The sequence below is a fragment of the Candoia aspera genome, chromosome 7 (assembly GCF_035149785.1).
Source record: "Candoia aspera isolate rCanAsp1 chromosome 7, rCanAsp1.hap2, whole genome shotgun sequence".
NCBI lineage: Eukaryota > Metazoa > Chordata > Lepidosauria > Squamata > Boidae > Candoia > Candoia aspera.
The window spans coordinates 11,461,446-11,488,784 of record NC_086159.1 but is presented as its reverse complement, the minus strand read 5'-3'; the positions used below and the strand labels follow the sequence as shown (position 1 = coordinate 11,488,784).

At 40.7% G+C, this 27,339-nt stretch overlaps 1 protein-coding gene across 1 annotated transcript in view; it reads left to right on the top strand.

Moving 5' to 3' along the window:
- The window catches only part of PDE3A (phosphodiesterase 3A), a 270,781-nt gene that overhangs the window by 155,095 nt on the left and 88,347 nt on the right, over positions 1-27,339 (top strand). The window lies entirely within an intron of this gene.

The following is a 27,339-nucleotide window of genomic DNA, read 5'->3' as shown; positions in this document are numbered from 1 at the left end:
CTTGTTTAACCAATGTGCAGAGATTTTGTCCTAACAGCCAGGAACCACGCTGAGACAAGGAATAGGTCTCTAGTGTTTTATTACTGCTACATAACAGAGAATCCTAACAAACTGAAGAAGCGTGGGAAAAACCCAGACATATAAACCCCAAAGACTAAGGCGGGCCCGATCTGTGTCTCTTTGAATGGCCACCTAATTCCTCAGTACTACGCATGCGCTTTACAGCCTGGATGGGAGCCCCCTGCTCGCCATCCTTACTCATGACAGATTTATGTATTTATTTGTTACTCTCCTTTCATCCCAGGTATAAAAGCTGGCATATAGGGGTCTTTCTTCCATTTCTGTGCTGTCCTCATAGCAACCACAAGAGGTTGGTGTAATGGTCAGTGGGAATGACCTTGGGAGACCAGGCAAAGAGATGCTGCCTAGAGGACGGTCGTATAAGAGGGAGCATAGCCCTCAGCGGTATAGTGTGCAGAGCAAGAGGCTCAGGAGAGACACTTCCTAAGTTATTGGGCTGTAAAGGTGATGGTGGGAGAATTGTACTTTCAGACTTGCAGGATTCTGTTAATGTAGCTTTACAATAAAGTAGAATTAGCTTGTCTAGCTGTGTTTCCTGTCTGGTCTACCTGGGAAAGCTGACAGTTGGCCAAGCTTAAGAAGAGATGGTTGGCAGGAGCAAGATTCCTCTGGACACTTCTTGACTTAGTGGAGATTTTAATCCTAGCTAGCTGTCATCAAATGAGGCTTAAGCTTCTGATAACTGGCTGGGGGATTCTGGGAGTTGAAATCCACACATCTTACAGTTGCCAGGCTGAGAAACACTGGCCTAAAGGAACAGTTAAGATTTGGCCCAAGACCATTTGATGGTTCTTCCTGCTGTTTGGTGTACTCTAAAGTAATACTTTCCTTTAGTTTCAGACTGATATTTAATTCACTGGGATTCAGCATGTAGTGAAGTAGCTCCTTTTCTTTCATTTCTTTTCCTTTTTTTCCCTCTTCCTTTTCCCTAAATGAGCCAGTACAAACACGATGCTCTGTGGAATCATCATCCACCATATGATTTATGCTTTATAGAGCAGAGTTCATTAGAACTTTTCAGAAACAGAAAAAGAGTTTCCTGCCTTTCATCGAAATGGTAGACTAGATCTGATTTATTATTGTCAATGGAGGGGTGACAGCTTCCCCAACCTGGTGCCCTCCACTTTTCGCAGACTGCATGGCCACTCATCGGGTGTGATGGCAGGAAATTATCTGAAGGGTCCCAGGCTAGATAAGAAGATCTCAAGCTGTTTCAATTCTTTTATTAGAACCTTCTTGGCCTCTAATGGTCTTGTTTGCAAAGAGCTTTGGAACCGAGAGACTATCCACTTCTCCCCACTCAACACCCCTTATTTTCTTTCAGCACCAAGTCCCAAATCCCTTCTTCCTCCTTTGCCCACACAACCAAGCTAGTAAAAGGATTTGCCACCTCTGCCTCCAGCATGGGCTGAAGTGGTTAACTCCCAGAATACATCTTTGAATTCAATGTAGTATTCCATACTTACAATCTTTTTATCTTTCTTCCTCCCCTTAACTTCTCCCTCCACCTTCCCCCACTTCTGCCCCCATCTCAGCCCCCTTCTGCCCCCATCGCTTTCTTCTCCCTCTTCTGCTCTTAAACGATGTTCCTTGGCTTCGTTCAGTTCCTTGTCTGTTAGAACCGTGACGTCAGCGTCTCTCTGCGACTGACCCTTGTGGCAACCTGCAAAACATTATACACTGTGAATAAGAACTTTCTTATTAGTTCTGCAGCTGGCTGGTTGCAGACATATGGCAGCGAGAAAGAAAGGCTCCAACTGACAAAGAACCCAGTCTCTTACACCATGGTTTATACTGGCGCTACTTTCTGTTTATATTACGCCGTGCCAGGGGCATGCCTTTTCATAGCTTTTCTTCTCCCCTGCTCCCCGTACGCGTATATTTGTGCGTGTGCAAACACACAGCCCCGTAGGTGTTTAACTTTTGAAAGTCAATCAAAAAAGTTAATCAGCCTGTCTTGCATCGAGAAGACAAGGGGCATTTTATTGATGTGTACTTTAAAGGATGTGTACTTTAAATTCAGATTCCTGGTTCAAAATGTGCCTAATGGCTTAAAAAAATACACAACTCTCCTGTACCTTCACAGAAAAAAGGCACTGTTGAATCTAACAGCTGTGATCACACAACACACTAAGCTATAGTGTCGTCGGTTTGCCTTAGTCCGGGCTGTGAACGAAGGCACCGTGATTGATAAATGGGTTATGGCTTAGTGTGTTGTGCGAATGCAGCCAACTGTCTGATTCTATAACCGTGATTAGAGCACTGTATGAACACAGCAGCCAGAACTCATTTTTGCTTCTCATGGGATGATCTTCCTCAGCAAAGACACCATGAAGTTTTGCTTTAGGCAGACTTTGTGAAAAGCTCTGAATCTTTTCAAAGGTGCTATTATGGAGGTTTGTTTATTTGTTAGACTTCTGTGCACACACACATACACACACAGCAGGTTCCCAGCACCAAATTCCTAACAGTATTGGGGTGAAAAGAAAAATTACAGAACATACCTGACCAACAACCCACATTAAGCGTTAATATTTTCTGCTGAGTTCAAGTAAGTCAGAACTAAGAAGTGTCTTTATTGGAAGACTAGTCTTGGACTATCTTAGGAGTCAAAAAGACAGAAAATGATCCTCAGCTTTTGCAGCGTACTAGCTTCTTGTTTAAAAGAAATCAAAATACAAAATTCAGAGTAGGGAGCCTGGTGGCACCAGCGAAAACGTCCATGGTTGATTAATGCTTCTAGGCACTACTTTGCTTAACCCTGTTTTAAGACAAGGATGGACAGAGGATTGTGATCTGCTACTACAAGGATTTCTGGCTTGCAGATATTTAATATGAGCAGCAATAAAATTCCCAACTCCATCCAAAAGTACACTGATGTGAAGAAAGTTAGTCATTAGCAGAAATGGATTTGGACATATACGGGCCACAAGCAAAATTCCGTAACAAATCCCTAGCTCAGAAAATATATGTATATATTTTAAATTCGACATGCATTTCTTTTCTCCTTTTTTTTTGGTGCCTAACTCCAGTTCAGGTTGCGGGGCTGTAGTCAAAAACAAAGTCAAATTCCTACGTCTGCCGTCTACTCACCAGGCAAAAGATAAAGGCACTGAAAGGGGAGAAGGAAAAACTGGATTCAGGCATTAGTTCTTATCTACAGCGTTCTTACAAGACCAGCTGGAATGGAGACAATTCAAGAAGAGGAGAAGCCAATCTTTGCTAGCCTTTCACCTGAGCCAGTGGCAGAGTTTTGCTTTGTTGCAGCCAACTGGAATGAGCCCAGTAGACAGCGCTACACTTTGTTCTGCAGAATACATCAACTTTGGTGTGTGTGTGTGTCTGTGTGTGTGTGTTGTGTGAGTAATCAGAGCTGAAGCTTAGGAAAAGAATAACTTTCAGCTAGTAAGTGGAGTTGGACGGTGAGCTCAGCAGCCAAGGAGAGATGTATGTCTTTTGTCTGGACGTGTTCAAGAAGGGGCTACCAGCTGGAGTTGCTTTAATTTATGACAAGCCTGGGGCTGGACTTTACAGCCTAACTTTATAGCCTTCAAACTCTCCAATTTTGTAAAGCTTTTTTATTTTTCAGCTTTGTAATACACAGAGGCACACTCCAAATGCAAGCAAGCTGCATTAAAATAATGCACTTATGTTGCCTAGCCTAGGTTTAATTTTATTCTCTTTTTTTTATTATTTTAGGTTCATTAATACACATAAATGTACTGTATATGTAAAATAAAACATATACAAACACATATATAAAAAGCTGGAATCTTGGCAGATCCAAGCAAGCCCCATCAATAGAAACATTTACCTACTCTACTCCAAAATAAACAGACTTCTGTACTTGTTTTTTTTCCCCCTATCAATAAATTCTCTTTAAACAGCCCTTTTCTTAATTAAACAATGTTGTCCTTCAGCCATATTCATCGCATTCCAGGTGAGTCCCAATCTTTCCTCATTACACAAAATGCTCACTTTAGGCATTCAGAAATCAAATTATGGTGGGGACACAGGGACACATTATTTTGGTTCTCTGATCCATTAATGGGAAAAAGCCAAAATGTAGCTGTGTTTGGCTGAATATACAGGTAGTCCTCATTTAGCAACCCCAGTTGGAACCAGCAGCTCAGTTGTTAAACTAAGTGGCCGTTAAGTGAAACCACAACTGTGCTTATGATCTTACTTCATCTTTCCTTTGCTTTACAGACCTGCAAAGGTCATAAATGCGAGGATTGGTCACAAAGTTACGTTTTCATCACCGCCATAACTGCAAACAGTTGCTAAATGAGGCAGTCACTAAACGAGGACTGCCTGTAGTTACAAATTGGGCATTTAGGATTTCCAATTGTGCAAGAAGCCCTCTACAATTTCATTTAACATTTCTCAAAACCTGAAGGAAGGCTATAGCATTCTTGATTTTTTATTTTAATTATTCCTTTGACTGGAAATACAAAGTATGGGTCATCCCAGATACAGGTAGTCCTCGACTTACAACCATAATTGGGACTGGGACTTCTGTTGCTAAGTGAAGTGGTTGTTAAGTGAGTAATGCCAGATTTTACCACCTTTTTTGCTGTGGTCGTTAAGTGAATCACCATGATCAATAAGCAAATCACCATGGTCATTAATCATATCTGGCTTCCCCCATTGATTTTGCTTGTCGGAAGCCAGCTGGGAAGGTTGCAAATGGTGATCACATGACCCTGGACCATTGTAACCATCCTAAGTGTAGGCTGGTTGCCAAGTGCCTGAATTTTGATTACGTGACTGCGGGGATGCTCTGATTGACGTAAGTGTGAGGACTGGTCATAAGTCACTTTTTTCAGTGCTGTCATAACTTCGAACAGTCACTAAACGAACGTTCGTAAGTCTAGGACTACCTGTACTCTTTGAGGGTAAGCAACCCCTAACAGGAAAAAAACCCCACTTATATTGCACTATTTTCTCAGGAGATAGGTCTAGAATCTGCATGGAAGGACAGGCAATGATGAAGTAAAGGTATGTTGGAAATACATTTCAATACTTAAGTTGTTTTCTCTACTGTAAAGACCTGCACAGACACATAGGGTGTGCATGGAACATTTTCAAGCAGCTGTGTTCCAATGAAACAAAAAAACAAAATGTTTTATAAATACCAAATATTCATAGAAAAGCGAATATTTTAACAATATGTTAACCACGGCCATTGAAAGCAGTGACCAGCATCATTGGGCATCTACCAGAAACCCACACTCCGTGAAGATCTCCATATCTCCCTAGAGCTGCTATTGCTCTTCTTGGCCCCTGTAAATCTACTTTCTGGCTGAAAAGGGACCAGGGTCCACGCAAAGGCAATTGGTCCACCAGATCCATTTGCTTCTGTGCCAGTTTTCTTTGCAGTGGTGGAGCTAACTAGGATCAATACTGATAACTTAAAATAACCAAAAAGAAAATCTCAGTAACAGTGGTGCCTCTTTATTAGGTCGTTCAGAAGACTTTATTCATTTATTTATATTTCAAATTTCTGTCACCGCTCATCTCCCCCAAAGGGACATCTGGACATCTGTAGTGTCCAGATCAGTGTTTCTCAAGCTTGGCCACTTCAAGATGTGTGGACTTCAACTCCCAGAATTCCCCAGCCAGCTTTGCTGGCTGGGGAATTCTGGGAGTTGAAGTCCACACATCTTAAAGTGGCTAAGGCTGAGAAACCCTGGTCTAGATTAACCACAGCTGATAGGAGAAGACCCTTGGGCTCTTTAAAGTTTGAAAGTGAAGGAACCAGTTTGTTTTCACTGGAAGAGAACTAGCAACCTGGAAACTTTGGCTAGTAGTGTGATATTAAACAGCTGTTTTCTGTTAATTATACTACTTTCATAGGAAGACCAGATGAGGTTACTTTTTCAGACACTTCTGTCTCTCCTACTGTATGGCTTAAATCTTAGTGCCTAAATTTGAGTGTTGCTGTGTTCCCTGTCTTTCAACTACTGACTCAGAAGACGGGAAAAGTGGGAAGGATGAGCTCTTTTTCAGTGCTTCAGAAGGGGCTCAGATTTACAGTGTTTTCTGTCAAGTGTTTAAAAAAGAAAGGAAGCCTTTCTCGGTTTCTGAGAATTGTATTGGCACATGTGCACTGGTAAAATTGCACATGTTTTCATTGACCATATTTGCCCCTGGGAATTGTACTTCCCAAATCATGGCTTAGGGCTGCTCGGAAAGTTCAAAATCTGAATTCTCCTTATGCTCCTTTAAAGGTAAAGTAAAGATACCCTTCAGTTGAGCTAGGCTCCTGGTAGACTACACAGACACAACTATGTAGGGGGTGTTGGTAACAAAGGGTAGAAGTTGCCAAAGCTGTCTTCTGAGATCTTTTTCAGTTTGCCAGTCTAATCCACATTCCTGATGTTCCCTAGTGGTCTCTGATCAAAGTACTAAGCCAGCCCTGCTTAGCTTCTGAACTCATGCAAGGTTATCACACCTTTAATTTGCTTGTCCAATGAGCCCACAGTCTGCTAGCTGATTTTTGACTTCTGATATACTTTGAATGATAGAGCTAGAAGGGGTCCAATTGTCTGCTTAGTTCCTAATCCAGAATCTAAGTATTCCTTTGGGCTGCATATGGACTGTGTGTTTTGCAGTCCTATGTTAGAGGTTTCCTTTTTTCAATTCAAAGGAGACAGTTGTTGAGTTTCATAGCATTCAAGATCATGCATCTTTCACATTGGATTAGTGTCATTTCCTTCATTCCTACCCCCAACTAACTTCTCTAGGGACCGTCATATGTAGGAATCTTGCCTCTTTGCATGACTTTTGCATGCATTTACTCAGTTTAGGTGAAGATAATTAGAGTCACCATTACTACAAAGTTGTCTGTTCTGGGTTCCTCTGTTTATTTCATCCTCTATCTCACCATACCTTTATCTCTGCAGCGCTAAAGTATCTTTTGGGGCCTACTATTACCTTCCATGGCTGTTTGTTCTGAGATTGGCATTTGACTTTAAGCATGTTGTCATGAAGAACAACATAGTCTTCTGAGCTTTCAGTAGGATTTGTATCAGAAATCCACCAGATCTCATTGGATTAGATAAAGTCATGGACAACCAGTCTACTAGTCTTGAAGACTCAATGTTACCTTCAAGTCAGGAGCCATATGTCTCCAGTTGACCAACTGAACAATAGCAGGAGAGGGATATGTCTTCATTTCCTGCTTGTGGGCATCATAGTGGGATCTGGTTGGCCACCCTAAGAAATAAATACTGGACTAGGGTGTACTTTGGCTTAATCTAGCAGGTTATTCCTATGTTTTTATGTTATCTCTATTGGATCTTTCCTTTTGAGTCATTTTTTTGTTATCAATGAGTCTTCTACTTTTACAAATGAGAACATTAAAGTTCCCACTTCCAGATTTAACCCAGGGAAACTTATACAGCGTTCCTACCTTTTAGATGATAAATTCTGCCCTTTTTTGGTTCTTGTCTGAAAATGTTTCCTGCTGAGATATTTATCTCCTATGTATGTTTTCAAGCCAATTATTTAATTCAAAGTCAGTAAGAAAAGAAGATAGGTAAAACTGAGTCCTTTCTTCCCAATAATGTCATTTCATCCATGCACTGAAACTTCTTGTTCTCAGAGCTAAATTATGCAGTATGTTAAACACCTAATCTTCAGCTGCCTTTCCTTATCTTCTTTGCTTCAAGATAAGTTTATGTGGCCCTTATCCAAACTGAGGCAACCAATATGGAGGAGGAATCTTAATTCTACGCACCACCCCCAGGCTTTGTTTTGTAAAAATTTCCTACCCTGATGTATATTTTTGCATGCACAGCTAATAGGTTTTTTAAAAAATTTAAAACTGTGAAAGAAAGCCCTGGGAAGGGAATTACTGTAGCCTTAGGCTGAATTGGGTCTCCATATGCTTACCCTAATGTAAATAAAGCATGGAGGAGCGCCATACACTACATATTTAACATACTGTACAGTTTGGCCCTGAGAAAACAGCCTTGGAAATCTTGGATCTAAATTTCCTGTGTTGCAGCCTAAATGTGGTTTCCAGGACCACATGGCAGCATTTCCCCATGCTGTTGGTATTGATGGATGGGCCTGTCAATTTTGGTTTCACGGAGAAATTCATTTTTTCCAGCCTTAACTTTGTTGTATCCGATTTCTGCATTAGTCTGCAATGCTTTTTAAAGGACATCTGTACACGCACATTTTTGGTATACAATTTTCCCTAATAGAAGGTATTCCTGTTAGTTAGCATATGCATTTAGAGTGTAGTGTTCCCTGGTTGCGCATGCCTAATTTAATTGGTGAAGTGCATTTTAAAATTGAGGAAGGTGAATGCCGCAGTATAAGCAACATTCTCTTCACATGTTGATTTGGGACATGTAAATTAGATAATTTTGCATGAAAAGGCAAACCAAAAGTATTTCTCCTTGGTTCCTGCTCCTCCCCAGGATGATGCATGCCCTTATCTGCCACTTACTTTTCTTCTTTGAGACTTTATTAAGGTGGCTGAGACCCTTGGTAAGCCAGGAACTGGGGAAGTTTTGTCTCTGAAAAATTTCCTGAACTACAGTTGCTCTCACTGGTTGGGCAGTTGAAGTCTACACATCTTAAAGTTGCCAAGGCTGAAAAACACTGCATTTCTGTAACATGTGAACGGTTCTCATCCCTGTCTATAAGCTGGTGTTTCCACTTTGCACATAGGGCTGAGATTCCTTACTGGCTATGTATAAACTCAGGCTTTGGCTAATTTTCCCCAACTTCCTGCTGCAGCCAATTATGGAGTGTAGGTCACCTAACAAGCTGCACCAGATTCCAGCGAGTGGAAATTTTAAAGAGGATTTTTGATCTATTTTGTCTCCTGGGAAGAGTGATTTTTATCAGGACAATGAACAAGCAGCATTGATTAAAGAGAGGATGTGGATAGTTTGATCTCTCTGGGAATATCAAGATCTGACTCACTATAAAACTGCCTTAGTTTGCACTTTTCCAAATGTGTGCTCTAGTTTTTAAAACTGATCTGGAAGTTGACCCTTTGCGTTGCCTGAAACTCAACAGCTGCTGGATTTCAGAGAATGTTGTGCCAAAATCTCTCTTGCGGTGTTTCAGAATTTATTTTTTGCAAAAGAGAGAGAGAGAGTGAGAGAGAGAAGGCTTCTGTTTTCTCAGGATGCTTGAGGATTTTTTTTTTTCACATTTCTCTTGGTTGCAGGTAGCAAAGGGAGCCACTGCTTGTGGAAGATATCTGTGTGAAGCCTCCTTGGCTGCTGCTTCATCCCATTCTGAAGGGAAGAAGAATAGAGTAGGCTTTATTACATCACGGACTGAAAAAGAAAAGGAAATCCTAGTAAAATATTGCACAAGGGGCAACACTTACAGCTTGTAACAAAACTAAGCAATTTCCCTTGTTGTCTAATTGGTAATTTGAGGAAAATAAATTAGAATGCTCTGGGAATTTAGAGAGGAATGGGGAGATGAACTGCAAATGAGGTTTTCTGGAGAGCTGGCAGAATAACAAAACGTAGACCATGGTTTCTGTTGCACTTACATCACGAAGGCACCATCATTAAGCAAAGGGGATTTTCCTGAATTGTGGTGGTTAAGGTACCAGGCTAGACAGTGGGTGATGGTGAGTTCTAGTCCCACCTTAGGCACGAAGCCAGCTGGGTGACCTTGGGCCAGTCCCTCTCACTTAGCCCTGGAAGAAGACAGGGGCAAACCACTTCTGAAATCTGGCCAAGAAAGCTGCAGGGACTTGTCCAGGCAGTCATCAGCAGTCAACACTGACTTGACGCACACAGACACACACACGCTGCTGTGGGGAGACTGTTACAACAAGCTGAGGATAAAGCTCTTCTGAATGTTAAGCCATGATATTACGAAGTATGGAGAAGGTTCCTCATGAAATCTTCCACTGAGATTCTGTGGTATGTTGTCGCTGGTGGCCAGCTGGGAGCCAATACATTCTTTAGGATGTGGAGACCATAGGCTCTTGAACCAGAGGGGAATGCCAACATGGATTTCAAAGATTAAGGGAGTTACAGAGAAAAATATACTAATCCACATCCCTTCAGCTTGCCAGGAACCCCAAAGAAGAAGTGGTAGTAGATGGACTCTCTGAAACCCACAGTTATGCAGCATCCTCCTAGAATTTTAGATCTATGCCAAGATTCAAAGGTTTGGGGGATTTTGCTACCTTTTTGTATTTCTCTTAAGGGGCAGAAGGATACACAATAGCACCTGAAGATGGCTTGGTCATAACTTCAGACAGTGGACCTTCTGCCAGAGATAGGAAGGCATCATTTCTAGCAGCCATACTTTAGGATGCTCTGATAACATCTCCTGTAACTCAGATGGTCAATCCATTGCTAAAAATATTTTTTTAGGAAATATATATATATATATATATATAGCCGCTCATCACCCCCAACCCAGCAGTTCTTAGGTTAGAGAACTCATATTGTCCTCTTTATCTTACTGGTTACACATAGGAATAGCTTAATAGTTTAAAAGCTCCAAGGGGAGAGTAATTGCTGAGTAACTTTAAGCACCAGTCTCAAGACTTTCCAATGCAAAGCTTGCTACGTTACAAACTAATTGCCTCAGCTGGCTAAGTAAGCCTTTCTTGCATAGGTATATCTAATACGTGCAAAAAAAACCCCCCAACAACCAGGGGTCCACACTTCTATCTCCTCACCAATCTTCTGTCACGCCATTACATCTTGAAGCATGGGAAGAGGCTATGGCGGCTGCAGACCATTGGTGTGATAGGGCAGTCTCACATACTCCTGGGCCACCATGTGATAAAATATTCCACAAATATTCCAAATATTTGTGAAAATTTCACCAAAAATGTTCTTTGAAATAAAATTGGAACACAGATTCTTTGTCATCAAATTGAATGGTACTAGAAGAAAGCAAGGAACATTTTTCTGCACAGAGCCGGTTTTGGGAGTGTGAAGGCCAAGTCTCCAGTTCTGCTGTCTGTCAAGGGTCCCTAGAACAATCATCACAATTATTTTAGCAATTTCGCACTTTCCCTGTGTTAGAGATTGCCTTTTCTGCTGACAGAGGCCACTAGAGACAGCTGAGATGACATCTTGACTCCACTGTTCATATGCCAAGTTCTAAGAGATACATATTGGTTGGAGCAATGAAGATATGGTTAAATGTGGGAGCATGAGGAACAAATTTTGAGATTTTTCATAGTAACAGAAAACCTAGAAATTTTGGAGAAATTGGAGGGGGGGGAAGTGTTATTTTGAATATTTTTCAGGGTAAGTCAAATTCATTTAAAGGGCATTTTGGGGAGGAACCTTTGAAAAATGTTTAGATCCAAGATTCCAAGCTAGCAAAATCTGTGGAGGCACACTTTACAGAATGGGTGTTGATTGGGTAATTTGGCACTGTGTGTGTTTATGTATCCTCAGTTCTAACTGAACAACGAAAGTCAGTTCAGCAAAATGCCATCTTAATAGCCTGAATGTCATAATTTAAATACTTGAGAGTCTTTAGGGATGGCAGTAAGGCAGAGGGGAACCTTAAGAAAGATCAATTAAAATCTATATAAACAGGAGCTTGCAAAACCCAAGGTGGAATGCACACTTTGTAGACATTTTTTTTATTTTTATTGATTTTGCCTGGCTGCAGAGCTGTTATTATCTTGAGTTACTTCTCTTGCACTGTAGTTATAGTAATGACCGGGCCTCTTTTGTGTTGACTTCTACTAAGATGTCTCTTACTTTGCCCCAGGAAGGCTGGGGCCTTGCAAAATTCAAAGTGGAATTGTGGGAACCATTTTTAAAAAATTGCCTTTTGCTTTCACCAAGCTTGAGCCAGAGGACTGTGTGCACATCATGTCAAGAGTGGAAGGCAGGCAGCCATGTTTTTCAGTTTACCTGCTGGTCCATCACAGTCTAAGAAAGAAAGGTCTCCTCTTGAATCCATCTGTGAGAAAAAGCTTAAGCTGTATAAAGTTTCATAAAAGGAAGTGCCAGAGATGCAGCACTAGTTTGTAGTTCGCCGTGGCCATTTCCCCTTGGCTCTAGCTTCTTGGTATGACTATCTGGAGTGGCTGTGAAAATGAACCAAACCATACAAGTGCTGTGAGGCTTCCTTGTGTATGAATCCATGTTCTCTCTTCAGAAAACCCAGAGATACCAGGAAAGCCAGGCTCAGGTGGAATTTAAAGGCATGCAATGTAAAGAGTCACATTTTCTTGTGCTTGTTTTTGACCTTCATTGTCAGTTCCTAATCTTCCTTGAGAAGATGAAGACCATGACTCAGGAGTATTTGAATTTATTCACAGAATTATTGTATCCTTTTGCTGAAGCATTGTGTATTGGTGCACTGCATGATTCAGGTAAACCAGAGACACACTTTTCTTCCTTCTGGCATGTGAGCTGTTCCTTTTTTTAACCTTATTTCTGAGAAGTCTGGTAAGTTGGATGTTTTTCATCCTGGTGTCTTATTGAAACAGATGACCTAGCAAAGTATATCGTTTTTATAGATAGTGGATAGCACTGTAGGGAATGTCCTTTTAACTTGCAGGCTGTCCAAGGGGATAGAGGAAATCATGCTTGGTTCTAACAATAATGCCAATACCCTGCATATATTTAGATTTTAAATCTTAATTTCTCTGAGCTCTCCAAGTCTTGTGAATTTTGAATGAAGACAAATTCTTCTTTTACCATTGTACTGTTGAGACACTTGTATTTTGTCATCTTTATTTAATACATGATTTAAATTTTAGTCAAGTCAGTTACGGCTTTATACTGGAAAACTTCAGTAGCTAAATTATTTACATAGGTTACCCCTATTCAGTACCTTATTTATATACCATTTCCTGTGCTGAAGAATCTCAAAGTACTGTAGTTCCCAAAATCTGGAATTACTCTGAAACAAATCGCAGGGCTGGATTTACATGTAGTTGTATTAAATGGAAAATTGCCTAGATTGTAGCACCTTGAATTCAGGTACCAGTCTGAGGAAAGCCACAGCCAATGTCCTTAATATAATATTGGCATATACAAGTTAATTGGCCTTTGCAAACCTGGTGCTCTCCTAATAATCTAGAACAGTGTTTTTCAACCTCGACAACGTTTAACATGTGTAGACTTCAACTGTGGACTTTTAACATGTGTGGACTTACAGAATTCCCCAGACACCATTCTGACTGAGGAATTCTGAGAGATGGTCCACACATCTTAAAGTTGCTGAGGTTGAGAAACGCTGATCTAGAACAACAACACCCAGAATTCCCAACCTGCATGGCCTTAGCCCTGTTGTTTAGGAATCCTGAGACCTGTAGTCCCAAGACATTTGAAAGACACAAGTTGGGGTATGCTGGCATTATCTTGACAGGTTGTACAAGAACTTGGTGGTACCAGTCAATATTTTCTCTGAATTGGGAGTGTGTTTGGGAGGGAGAGGTGCCCAAAAGCAAGGGAGAAATAAAAATAGTTTTTCCAAAATTCAAATCAGGAAGGCTTAGGTGAAGAGGTGCAGAGAAACTCTTGAATTAAACTTTTTATTTTAATCTTCTCATTCTTTCCTTAGTTCATGCCCTCCTGACCAGCTTCCTTCCTTAATCTCTTAGGGGCAACTGAGTTTCCTCTCATTAAAGACTTCTGTTGACTTCTACCAATTTGTCCTTGTAAAATACAACCTACCCTATATTAGATCAAGTTGTAAGTCTCCAGGTGCTGGTGGTCTGGGAGACAGGAGTCAGGCAACACTATTTTGGAAGAAGATAGACTTCATTCATGATTCCCTGGTATTGTTGCCAACACTGCATGGTTTCCTCCTCTGCAAATATTCCCCCTCTCTCAGTTCAGACTTTTTTGGACAACAGGACAATTAATTCAACAGAAATACTTTTTGTCCAAGAGACTTCCTTGCTACTTCATAAAATGTTTGGGAAGAAGCAAACTTTTTGCACTTGACTGAGCAAACGTAAGTGTAAAATAGAAGATTCCTCAAGGAGTTTATTGTCTCTTCCATGTAGAAAAAAGGCTCTCTTGTGATTACTCAGCAGTGGTGAGTATTGGCTGCGTTCACATATCCCACTAAGCCATTTTTTTTAACCATGGTATATTGCATAAGCTACAGCTGACCAAGTTCAGGCAAGTGCATCATGATTAATAACCAACCTAGCTGGGTACACACAACTGACTTACCTAAAACAAAACAAATTATTGTGCTATCCCTTATATGGAAGCAGCCCTCACTGTGTCAGGATTCCTTGGTCCTCTGATTAAATGGATGTGCTCACATTCTAATAGGTTTTCCATATTGTGCAAAGGAGAAGAAGAAATAGAGAAGGACTTAAGCAGCTTGCAGAAGCAACCAAAATTCTTGCTGTTTCACCTTAAGTCAGGGTAGAAAAGAAGGGATCTGAAACACTGAAAATAAAAGGATTCTCTTGCAAATGGGGAGAAGAGGAAGAAGAGGGAAAAGAAGCAGATTCACTCAAGGACAAGGGAAGAAAACACTGAGAAGGTAGAATAGCCCACCCTTTGCTCAAGCAACACATTGCGGAGACAAAGCACAACTTCGTTGGTCATCCTGAATCTGCTCTCCCATGCCTGGACTTACCATGCTGTGCTAAGGCATGATTTGTTTCAGTTGTAGTTCTCAAACAAATGGTATGGATCTAATTCATACAGCATGCTAAGTTGTTGGTAACCATGCGTTACAAACCTCCATGGCCAGGTTCATACATTATATCGGTGCAGAACCAAGCAAATCACATTATGGCTTAATGTGATAGTTAAAAGCAGGCCCGGCAACTTAATGTGGATTTATACTCCTGTTGGTCAGCCTTCCAGGTAGCTAGTATTCATCCTCCTTCACTGGACTCCATTCAACCCCCTCCCAAGGGGGAGGTGGGGAATCTTCTCCATTTTGAGCTTTTGTCCTTTCCTGTATTATTTATATAATTCTGCAAATGTAGCCTTCCACCACTCATTTCACATGCCAGTAAGGTAATGCTCAAGATCCTGGAAGGTAGACTTCAGCAATTCATGGAGCGAGAATTGCCAGATGTACAAGCTGGGTTTAGAAAAGGCAGAGGAACTAGAGACCAAATTGCCAATATCCGCTGGATAATGGAAAAAGCCAGGGAGTTTCAGAAAAACATCTCTTTCTGTTTTATTGACTATTCTAAAGCCTTTGACTGTGTGGACCATAACAAATTGTGGCAAGTTCTTAGTGGTATGGGGATACCAAGTCATCTTGTATGCCTCCTGAGGAATCTATACAATGACCAAGTAGCAACGGTAAGAACAGACCACGGAACAATGGACTGGTTTAAGATTGGGAAGGGAGTACGGCAGGGCTGTATACTCTCACCCTACCTTTTCAACTTGTACGCAGAACACATCATGTGACAAGCTGGGCTTGAGGAATCCAAGGCTGGAGTTAAAATCTCTGGAAGAAACATTAACAATCTCAGATATGCAGATGATACCACTTTGATGGCTGAAAGTGAAGAGGAACTGAGGAGCCTTATGATGAAGGTGAAAGAAGGAAGCGCAAAAGCTGGCTTGCAGCTAAACCTCAAAAAAACCAAGATTATGGCAACCAGCTTGATTGATAACTGGCAAATAGAGGGAGAAAATGTAGAAGCAGTGAAAGACTTTGTATTTCTGGGTGGGAAGATTACTGCAGATGCTGACTGCAGTTAGAAAATCAGAAGACGCTTAATCCTTGGGAGAAGAGCAATGACAAATCTCGATAAAATAGTTAAGAGCAGAGACATCACACTGACAACAAAGGTCCGCATAGTTAAAGCAATGGTGTTCCCCGTAGTAACATATGGCTGCGAGAGCTGGACCATAAGGAAGGCTGAGAGAAGGAAGATCGATGCTTTTGAACTGTGGTGTTGGAGGAAAATTCTGAGAGTGCCTTGGACTGCAAGAAGATCAAACCAGTCCATCCTCCAGGAAATAAAGCCAGACTGCTCACTTGAGGGAATGATATTAAAGGCAAAACTGAAATACTTTGGCCACATCATGAGAAGACAGGACACCCTGGAGAAGATGCTGATGTGGAGTGGAGAGCAAAAGGAAGAGGGGCCAACCAAGGGCAAGGTGGATGGATGATATTCTAGAGGCGACGGACTCATCCCTGGGGGAGCTGGGGGTGTTGACGATCGACAGGAAGCTCTGGCGTGGGCTGGTCCATGAAGTCACGAAGAGTCGGAAGCGACTGAACGAATAAACAACAACAAAGCCTTCCACCAAGCGGTCTGCTATATCTTGGCTGCACAGGATTCCCCCTTCAGAGATTCAGTTTGTTGTAGCTATGGTTGCATAGATACATCTTAAAGATCTGCCTTGGGTGGACAACAGGAAAAACTGATCTGCGAGGGAGAAACTGAATTCATGCATTGTATTTAGAAGTCATGTGGTTTCTTGGATTTTATCTTATTAGGCCATTCTGATTTGTTTTATGGCTTAATATCTTTTACAAGTGCAACCAGATGTGGCTTATTGAATAAACCATGGCTTTGCACAAGGTATGAATCTAGGGTCATACTCTTAGAACCTACCATCAAATTTCCTTAAGCATATTATATCTACACAGGCTTTGCTATGTCATTTCTGATTGCCATGATTAGTTGATTGATTGATTATGTGCCATCAAGTTGGTGTCAGCTCTTAGCAACCACATAGATAGATTTTCTCCATGATGATCTGTCCCTAACCTGATCCTTCAGCATTGCCAATGGTGCACTCATTGCAATTTTTAACTGAGTTTATCCACCTTGCTGCTGGTCATCCTCTTCTCTTTCCTTTCACCTTTCCCAGCGTTAAAGCCTTCTCCAGAGAGCTAGGTTTTCGCATAATGTGTCCAAAGTAGGATAATTTGAGCCTTGAGTGAGAACTCTGGGTTGATTTGTTTGATGTGTGTGATGATCCATCAATTTGTTTTCCTGGCCATCCATGGTAGTCTCAGGAGTCTTCTCCAACACCGAAGTTCAAAGGTGTCAATATTCTTCCTATCCTGTTTTTTTCAAATTACCATTATACCCCCAGAACTGGTCAACATAGGTTGACCATACCTTCACTCTATTTTCATCTGTGCAATTAACTCATGAGGTATTTTAATGCCACACAGCCAGAAAAGACATGGCACAATTGTTTCCTGACCTTCAATTGAGGCTCCTGGTTCTTGTCTTCTCAAGCAGCAGTCGAGATAATTGGGCATGTTAAGATATCAAGAGGGAGAGAGAGAAAGAGAGAAAAGGGCATTACGGTTATTTTTAGTGAGCACTTAATTTTGTCCTTTGTCCTGAATTGTCCGGCTGTTTGTTTATCCTTTTTACCACACTGACACATCTAAAGCACAGTTCTAAACCCTAGGACTGTTCACCTGAATTGCATCTTTCAGCATCTGGGTTTTTGAACAGACCAGCTTTCTCATTTACAAGTCTTTTCTTGGCATGTGGATTCTTGAATGATCCAGGGAATTCTTTTCAATTAGTTCACTTTCATTGCACACCAGGATTATTTCCCCATAGATCAGAGTTTTGAAGGAAAGCAAAAAACAAGATCCCACAAAGATGAATTACAATTGCAACGTCCAGCCAAGTCCAATTGGATATCAAGAAAAGCTTGCTTCCCATTTCAGCTAAGAGTAGAGCCTCCCAAAGGTTGAGCTTGATTCAAGGGCACATCCATGTTATTTGCTTGGCAACAACACAGAAGGAAAATGCCATTGCTTTCTTCCAGTAATCTCATCACTTTATTCCACTCTAATGTATATGTTTATCAGAAGGAAATGTCTTTCTTAGCTAAGAGATCACCATATCCAGAATAAATCTTCCCATCCTGTTAGCTCAATGAAAGAGGCTCTATTTAAGGGGGTATCCCTGTGTGAAGTAAGGAGGGAGCAGGCTGGATGGTGGGCCTTTCCAGGTATAACTTAAGTCTCATTCCTTGAGATACATTTGGGCCTTTTCTCCTAGCCTTCAGGAAGATTTTCAAAGTATTCCTCTTAAGTAGGCCTTTAATGCCATAAAGGCCTAGCTGGGAAGCAATTTAGCCCTTTCTCGTTAGTGTGGGTTTTCATATGCATTGCATATATTTTAAATTGCTGTTTTGAAATTCTTGAACCCCCCCCCCCACCCCCCCCAGTGTTGTGAGATTTGGCCAGTATAGGAATCATGCACGTAAATAAATAAATAGAATTTAAGGTGGCATAGGAAAAAAAAATCACCCTGTATTTTGCTCCTACTAGATCACATTCTGTCTAATAGCATTTTAGCTGTAATGTTTTTATTAAATTTCCTGCATATTTCAGAGGGTTCAATTAAATGATCCCTTGTGTCTCTTCCAACTCTACAGTTCTTTGATTTAAAAAAAAAAGTTATACACTTATATCTAACCCCAGTACAAGGCCTGTTTGAAAGATGAAAGAATTTGGAGTGTGAAATTTCTGCCCCTGTGTAGTGAAGAAGGGCCTGGAGAATATCTGTGAACGTCTTGCCCTCCATTGTACAGTCCTCACTGGCTCTTGGCATTTCAGTTCAATCCCAAGGGAAAAATCAGGTAGCAACTCCTCCCATGGACTTTTTCATTTGGAAAAGGTGGGCAGCCAGGAAAACCTCCAAATGATAGGGAAAAGGTGTGAAAGAAAACAACAACACAAGCCCTAGCCCACACCATCATCCCCACTGACCATATTTAAATTAGCACCAAAATTTTTTTGAAAGAAGATCTCAAGTAATCCGAATGTAAAGTAGAAAAACCAGGATCATCTTTCCCAGGGGAATAAAACTCATGGGAATTTATGTGGACACAAATGGTGGGAAAGCTTAGATTTTAACTGCATTTAAATTCTGGTCCCTTGTCCGATTTTTCAGTGCTTCTTTTGACATAAATGAAGGGCTGAACGAGAAGCTTTCCGTCCTGTGTTGACAATATGTGCATGCGCTACTTAACCCTGAGTGACAGTTCTGGTGGACAAAGAGCATGGTTTCTATAGAACTGCCCTCTTCAGTATCAAAAGCAGAATTTGCAGGTTTCAAATATTATAACTAGATTGTAGCATGTGGTTCTTTGGGCCTAGAAATCTTGCTTTGAAGGCACAGCCTGTATGGAAAATCTGACCATTTATCAGAATTCTCTGCCATTCACATGCACAATTAAGCTGCCAGTAGGTATTTCCCCCCATCCTTTGTACTGTTGCTAAGTATCAGAACTGGATGGGGACTCTACCAGCTTGTCTTTGGTTCCTCAGTACTCTTTCCCCTCCCCACCAAAATGTCTGATCAATTCAGTTTATTTTCTGAGCCATTTGAAAAGAAAAAGACCCTTTCACACCCCAAAATTGGAGTGTTACTTTTCTGCTCCCCGTTTACTCTCCTGATGGGCTACCAACAGCATAAGAGGACTTCAGGATGGTGACCTGGAAATTTATGAACTTCTCAGGTGTAGATAACAAGAGACATCCCTTTATGGAAAGGCTTGATCATGTGGTGGCAACAAATGCAGAAGGGGAAGGAAATGAAAAATAATTAAAAATTCTACTCACTACTGAGGTCAAGGTGGAAAAAGATGGGTTAGGACAGGAGCTGGAAGGCAGGGCTTGAGAAACAAGGTGGGGAGAGCAGGCAGAAATGCTGTTCTGAGGTCAGAGGTTGGTCTCAGAATGAATTGGGAAGGCTTAAATATTTGCCTCTCAGGTGTTTTCATTTTAAAGCAAGGTTTTGGAAAGCTTTACTGCCATTGCTAGTCTCTTCAAAGAGACTGATGTTGAACTACACCATCCAGCAGGTCTCAGCATTAGAACTGTAGTTCAGCGCCAGGGAGAGAAAGGCTTCCCTGAATATCTTTGGCATTCTGTGACACCTATTGTGAGATCCATTCCAGAGATCCTTGTTGTGGTCCAGTCATCTTCAAATAAATACCTGCTGGGGAGCAATTTTTGAGCAGATAAATTAGATGGACAGCTTCTGTGCATTTCCCCAAGGGAAGGAGATATTCTCCCAGAATTTCTTAAGTATAGGCTGCCTCTGGGGAGAGGGGACAGGGAGGCCCTCTGGGTAGAGCTCACTTTTGATATCTTCCCTTGGGTTTAATGGAAGGATGGCAAACCAGGGAGGTTGCAAACTCCAAGAGAGAGGGTTGTGCAACTAAAGCAAGACATCCACACATGCATAGCCTTTGCCATCTTGTCATTAAATGTATACAAGAACAATATCTTCCCTCTTCTCTGAAAAATTCAGTGAAATTCTCTTCTCTTTTGTAAAAAAAAAAAAAAAGCGAACTCCGTTACCCCAGCCTTTTCTAACCTTGTTGGGATCATGAGCATAACAAAAGCTGGATTAGACTAAGTTCTCTGTAGAACTTTATGGCCCTTTGGAGGCTTCTTTAACGCTCATCCTTCGTCATCCAATTTCGTCAGATGCAGGGAGAGCAGCAAAGTGCCACTGTACACTTTTTATGCTGTCTTATGTCCCAAATTATTGTTCCTAATTGGTACTGAAGACTTCATCACTTAGCTGCCTTTGCACTTTGGAAAGAAAAATGGGGTTAGGAAAGGGGGCATCCTGGGTGATTGTTCTGAAGCTCAGTGGAAGGACATTAAACAAACCCTTTTCATAAGTGTCTTTTTGTAAGCAAATTTAGTTCACATCTGCAAATGTCTTTTTTTAGCCATTGTGATTTATTTGTCTTTCAATACGTTTCAGCTTTATTGCTTTTTCCCCCCTTCTCTCTCTTTCTTCTTTCTATCTTTGTTGCATTGCCTTGCTCTAAAAACACCCAGGCACATCTGGGTTTTTGAGTGGGCACATCTACAGTTAGCAAATTGAAACCCATTTAATTTGGTCTTCAGCTAGCAGACTGGGGCAAAAGAACATGACACCAACAGAGTCTATTTCTAGTGTGAACTTTTAAAGAATCTTTATCAGATTTAAATCCTGGAGTTGTATCAGAGATGATGTGAAGAAGGAAGCCATTAATTCTTCCAAATTTATTATATCCCTTTCTTAACCAAGTGAAGTCTTATTCTTTGTACTGCTTTGACAAAATGTCCTTTTTTACTACAACATCCTACCTTTTTTCAACGGCTTGAATGGTTGTTCCCTTTCCATTTAAGCACTTGAGATAACTGTGTGACTTAAGCTAAACTGAAAGATGTGTGACAGGCCAACGGTCATTTGTTGACCTTTGTGGTTGATCCATGGACTCAGAAAGGCTGGCAAATCTGTTTATCTGGATATTTTCAGCCCTGCTCTTTATTTAAAAAGAAATTTTAACATTGTCAAGACACTGTACAATACATGTATATATAGAACATTACCAAAGGGGGGAAAAATCAAATCAGTGCAGAAGCAGAATTAAAGGAAAAGTCTTAACATTCAGCAGAAGGGGTAAAACAAGCTTTTTGAAATGCTTGGGTAAATTAAATTAAAAAAACACTTTTAACTTGGCACTGAAATGCCAAGTCAGCCTCTTCAGGGATGGCATATCATAATCATAATGTTGCTTTCTTAATTCCCTCTTTATTCAGAGGAGGTCCCTAGCTTATGAGTGGTTGAAGATGGTCCTTTAATAATCTAACAATGAGCCAATCAGCTCCCTAAGTTGACCTGGCCTTCTGTGTCCTAGAAAGTACAATATTTGAGACACCACCATATCATGCTACAACAGCTATTCTAAGGCTAGTATCTTCCAGATCATTGTGGCTTTAACTCCTAAAATTTATTCAGCTGATCTGAGGCCTAGGTGATACATTGATCTAAGGTGGGTCCTCTTATTTACTTTTGTCTCTCTAATTCATTTTAAAGAGAGGAGGGAAATCAGAGAATTACAAGAGGGGATGCATGGAGATAAGGCAAGAGAGGAAGCAAAAGAAGGATGGGAGAAGGTAGAAAAGGAGAAGACAACGTAAAGTGAATAACTGGCTAGAATGAAAGGGAGGACTTAGGACAAAATTGATGACCAAAGAACTCTTCTATGTTGGCTTTGGTAGTCAATCAGATTGCTGGAAATTGAACATGTGTGTGTATTTGCCAATAATTGGTTGAGCAGTCAACGTGGGGCATCCTCTTAATGGTTTATTGCCAACAAGTCATCCCTTCCTCCAAATGTCTCTTGGGGTCTCTCTCACCCCTGCATGCAGGAACAGATTTCGACTAAAGTCAAACACAGTTTACATCTTGGAAATAGGATAAAAAGGTCATATACTGCCATGAGAAAAGTCCTAAAATATGTAGTCTTTCTTCCCCCCTCTCCCTTTCTCCCTGCTGTCTTCCAGCACCAAACATGATCTCATCCTTTGACCTTTTTTTTGGAACGGAGATCACTGTTAGAAGCCTGCAAAAAAAATTCTTCACCACGAAGCATACAAAAGGTTGCATTTCTGATTTGTGCTGTTTCCCATGAACTGCCCTGCCCGAGCGTGGCTTCTTTTCTTAAGAGCCCACTCCATGACTCTTGCAAGTGACTCTTCACTTCTCATACTTGTTTGTGTCAGCGTTTGTGCAGCATTTCCGTTCTGTTTTATCATTGCAGTCTGAATTTCCACGCTGAGTGTCCGTATTGACAAAACACACTACTGGCCGCATTTGCAAACAGCAGTCGCCAATGAACAAGCAGTGGGGGGACTCCTTGCCCTACTCATTTCATTCCTTCGGGCTCCTCCTACCATTGAGCAGATCTGGAAGACTCTTCCATGGTTTCTTTTTTTATCTTTCTGTCTTAAAGTGTTTTTATCCTACCCTTCCAATACATCTCTCAGGGTGGCTTACAATATTTACCATTTGTGCAAAATCTAAACACTTAAAAAAAAAAAAAAAAAGGCAGAGGCAGGAATAAAACTGAGGTGGCTGGCCTTCCAAAAATTGAAAGTTTGGATTCATCAGCAGATCACCACCAGAACAGGTACCGGTGTAGCTCTCTGAAGTTAGTCCTCGACTTACGTCTATTCGTTTAGTGAGCGTTCGAAGTTATGGTGCTGGGAAAAGTGACTTGCAACATGTCCTCGCACTTACAATCATCTCAGTATCTCTGCAATCATGTGATCAAAATTCGGCATGTATTTACAACAGTCGCAGCATCCCAGAGCCACGTGATCAACATTTGCGACCTTCCCTGCTGGCTTCTGACAAGCAAAATCAATGGGGGAAGCCAGATTTGCTTAATGACCACATGATTCACTTAGCGATTGCAGTGATTCGCTTAACAGCCATGGCAAAAGTCATAAAATTGGGCATGACTCACTTAACAACCATCTCACTTAGCGACAGAAGTTATGGTCCCAATTGTGGTCATAAGTCAAGGACTATGTGTAGTTCATAGTTTCGGAGAAGTTTCTGAAATGGCTGTTCCTCTGGTCTCAATCAGATGGACTTCCATGCCGGTTGGCACACAAAAGAAACCTTACTGCCAGTCTTAGACGGCAGGTAGGCTGTTAAGGGCAGGGTTAGTCTTTGAGGCCAGCTGGATTGAAGAACCATAGGGCCCTAAAGAACAGCACTACTTTTTAAATTGAGCCTTACTCATGACTTGTTTCTGTATTATCTCACGAGAACCCAGGAATCCTGATTTCTTTGTCCCAGAACAAGCTGTAGTCTGAAGCCAGTCTTGGCAGAGAAACTTAGAGACAAATTGGAGCATCTTGCATATAGGATGGGATAACAGTTCTTTTCCCTGTGATCTGCCTCATCCCGAGGTCTCCGTTCCTGACTGTGAGGATGCCAAAATGAGAAAAGTGTGTTGTGATGTAACCATACAAGTGCCACCCTTTTGTACTTGCATTGTGATAATGCATGGAAGGACATAAGGAGAGAGATTTGCATCATGATGTACATTTCATCACTTGCTCTGCCCCCTCCCCCCAGGAACCTATTTTTTTTAATATCATATATTTTTATTGAAAATATGTTAATGTACTTTTCCTGAAATACATATTTGGAAGTACATTTTTATATATTGTTGGAGCTAAGGGTTACTTCCACATAAGCAACAAGGGCATAAGTTGAAGAGCAGCATTCCAGCTTGTACATTAAGCCTGCACAAATTAAGTTCATTCATTTCAGTATTTATTAAAAAAAAAAAAAAACTAATCAAGCATTCCAGCTTGTGATATACAGACTACCAAGAATAGAGTGTTTCCTCAAGGCCTCTAAAGATCTCTTCCTCTTCCCTTAAACAGTAAAATTAGCAAGTTGTTTTCTGGGAATACCTGTGTATATTTGCAGTCTAACTCTAAGTGTACAGTGGATCAACCAGTTGACAAGATTCAGCTGGTTGCCTGATCGATCTGCAAACCTTATCGAAATCTGCTCTGGAAATACTTTGAATTTGAAAATTTAACTGCAAGTTGTCGGAAAACCTTTCTCATTGGAAAAGACAGTCCTGAACTGATAACACTATAGAGTTTACTTGAGGTTGCACGTCACCAGCACTTGGAAATTATTTGGTTGTGCTGCCAGAAATTATTTTTGTTGATTTAAAAAACATGATGATGATGATGATGATGATGACGACGACTATTAAGCTTTACATCTCAGCCCTGTTCCTCCAGCAGCTTAAGGTGTCATACTTTCTAACCTATGGGATGCAACAGATTGGTCAATGGGCAGAAAATTTGACCTGGGCATCTGCTAGAGTTGGCTACACCAGGTTTTTTCAAGAAGTGAGATGGACAATTCACTGATTCTTTGGTATTATTTTTGGTTTTGTTGGATGTTCTGCACTGTATGAGAGTGTGATGCTGTTGGCTAACTTTGGAGTATTGGCAGATACCTATAGAGGGAATAAAGAATGGCCTTGAAGGACAGACGGAAGAGCTGCTACTAAGCAACCATCAGACAAGTGGGACGAGCTCATTCCAAGAAACTGGTTTGAGTAAACGTCTCAGACAGGCTGCTCCCTAATTCATACAAAGATAACATGAGAGATGAGGGCAGCATATTCAGACTTGCAAGATTTGGTTGCTATAACTGTTGTAATCAAAGTAGTTTTAGACCTATATGGCATTGGTTTCTTAGTCTGGTCTACTCTATAGGGCTGACAACACCTGAATTTTTCACCCTCTGAATTCAGCTATTATGAATTTGTTGTATTGTTTTCTTTATATTTACCTGTATACTTGTATTGGTTTTATACTTTTGATATAGTCAAATGACTAAATCAATAAAGATTCTATTCTATTCTATTCTATTCTATTCTATTCTATTCTATTCTATTCTATTCTATTCTATTCTATTCTATTCTATTCATTCTTTTATTCTCTTGTGGAGTTTTGCTGCCAATAAGCCGTGGCATGTGAACCATAAATATGAATGGACACGGTCAAATATTTTGTGAATGGCTTTTATTAAAATGAGGTTTCAGTATAGTTTACAAACATACTATGTTTAATTCCAGCTAGGATGGCTTGCCTTAGAAAGCTGTCTAGAAATTTACATTGGTTTCCTTTCACCTTCCAGAATTTGGCTCTACCCCAAACTTTGAATATACATGATGGTTTTAATTCAGTAGATACTGGTAATGAATTGTATGCTCAGTGTGGCCAGAATTTGGCATTTTGCAAAAAAAAAAAAAGTTTGACAAACGACAAAGCCTCTGCCAGATTTTACAAAGACATGCTTGTTTGTCAAGGGAAAAATGCAGTGCAGTTCAGCGCAATGCAATGAAATGGAAGACATACGGATGTAATAGTTTGCTACTATGAGTTATTCAAGTGGTTTCAAACAACAGTAACTTCACCAGGGCCTTTGGCTAACATCAGCAGCACTGATGCTCTCAATGGGCTTTAAATACATTTTTTTTCTTGGTTGGAGAAAGGTTTCCAAAGTTGGGGAACAAAGAGCAATATTGCAAGACCAGAAGATCAGATAAAGGATTTTGTTTCAGCAATAAGTACTGTATGCACCATTTGTAATAGATTGGCAAAAAGTCACTTAAAGAGATGGCCGTCATGGCTGCTAGCAAATGTGTATTATGGTAGGTAAGCAGGGGTTGTAGACTATTGTGCTGGATTATTTGTCTTTGATTTGCTAAGAAATCTAAAGACACGGTTTGTAACTTACTCAAAAATAGATGATAGAACCACAGGGCCTTATAAAATGTCCCCATTCAAATGCAGCAACATAAATTAGGACTTTAAGAACACAGGAAGCTGATCTATAACTAATGCTCTGCACGTATCTGTCAGGCAATTTCTTGAAAATGTGCTTCTCTTGCAGAAATGTTTCAACTTTTCTGCTTTATTCTGAGGGAGCTTGAGAATTTCTTTTAAATTTCTCTTCGTATCTGTGGTTGTGCGTGTATTTTGGTCTTGGAAATTATTATTATTATTATTATTATTATTATACACAACAATGTGAAATCGCAGCTGCCAGTTCTTTAGCTGGTGTTGGCCTTCATTCGCATCGAGTTCTTCTCAAGAACCTAGGATGTGGTAATGTATCGGCGTAGTATATGTGCAGATCCAAGCAGCGTGGCCTTTTGTGATTGACAGATGGAAATTTGGTCAGCGCACAGATTTTCTCAGTGCCGTCCAAGGTTTTTTGGTGGCACCCAGCGTGCCGATAATCACTGGGACCACCACTGCTGGTTTGTGCCATAATCTTTCAACTTTGATTTTCAGATCTTGATACTTTGTGATCTTCTCCAGTTCTTTGTCTTCTGTTCTACTGTCCCCTGGTATTGCCACATCAATTACCCACACTTTCTTCTTCTCAACCACGGTTAAATCTGGTCTGTTATGCACCAAGACTTTATCAGTTTGTATTAGGAAATCTCACAGTATTTTAACCTGCTCATTTTCAACTATTTTTTCAACTATATGTTCCATCAATTTTTCATTACTGGCAAACGATAATTTTTACAGATATTCCAGTGAATCATTTTGGCGACTGTGTTGTGTCGTTGTTTACAGTCAGTTGGTGCGATCTTCTTGCGTTATTATTATTGTTATTTTGGTAAATGCCATTCCGTAACTCAGAAACTCCCCTGAAGACTCCCTGATCTGAGTTCCTCTTGGGTTATAATGATAGATAGGAAAGCCAGGGAGGTGGCAGACTATCAGGAATATACTGTGAAATTCCTAAGACTCACATATACTCCTTGTTTGTTAGGCCTCACACCAAGCCATGGCAATAAATCTCAGCTTTCCAGAAACTTAGCCCCGCATTCAGGAGCTAGCTACAGCAGAAGCTTCAGAAACATGACTCAGCTGGTTAAATTGCTTTACTGCACACAAGAATGTCATATGTATGCAGAAGATCTGCCTCCTGTAAAACACATCTCT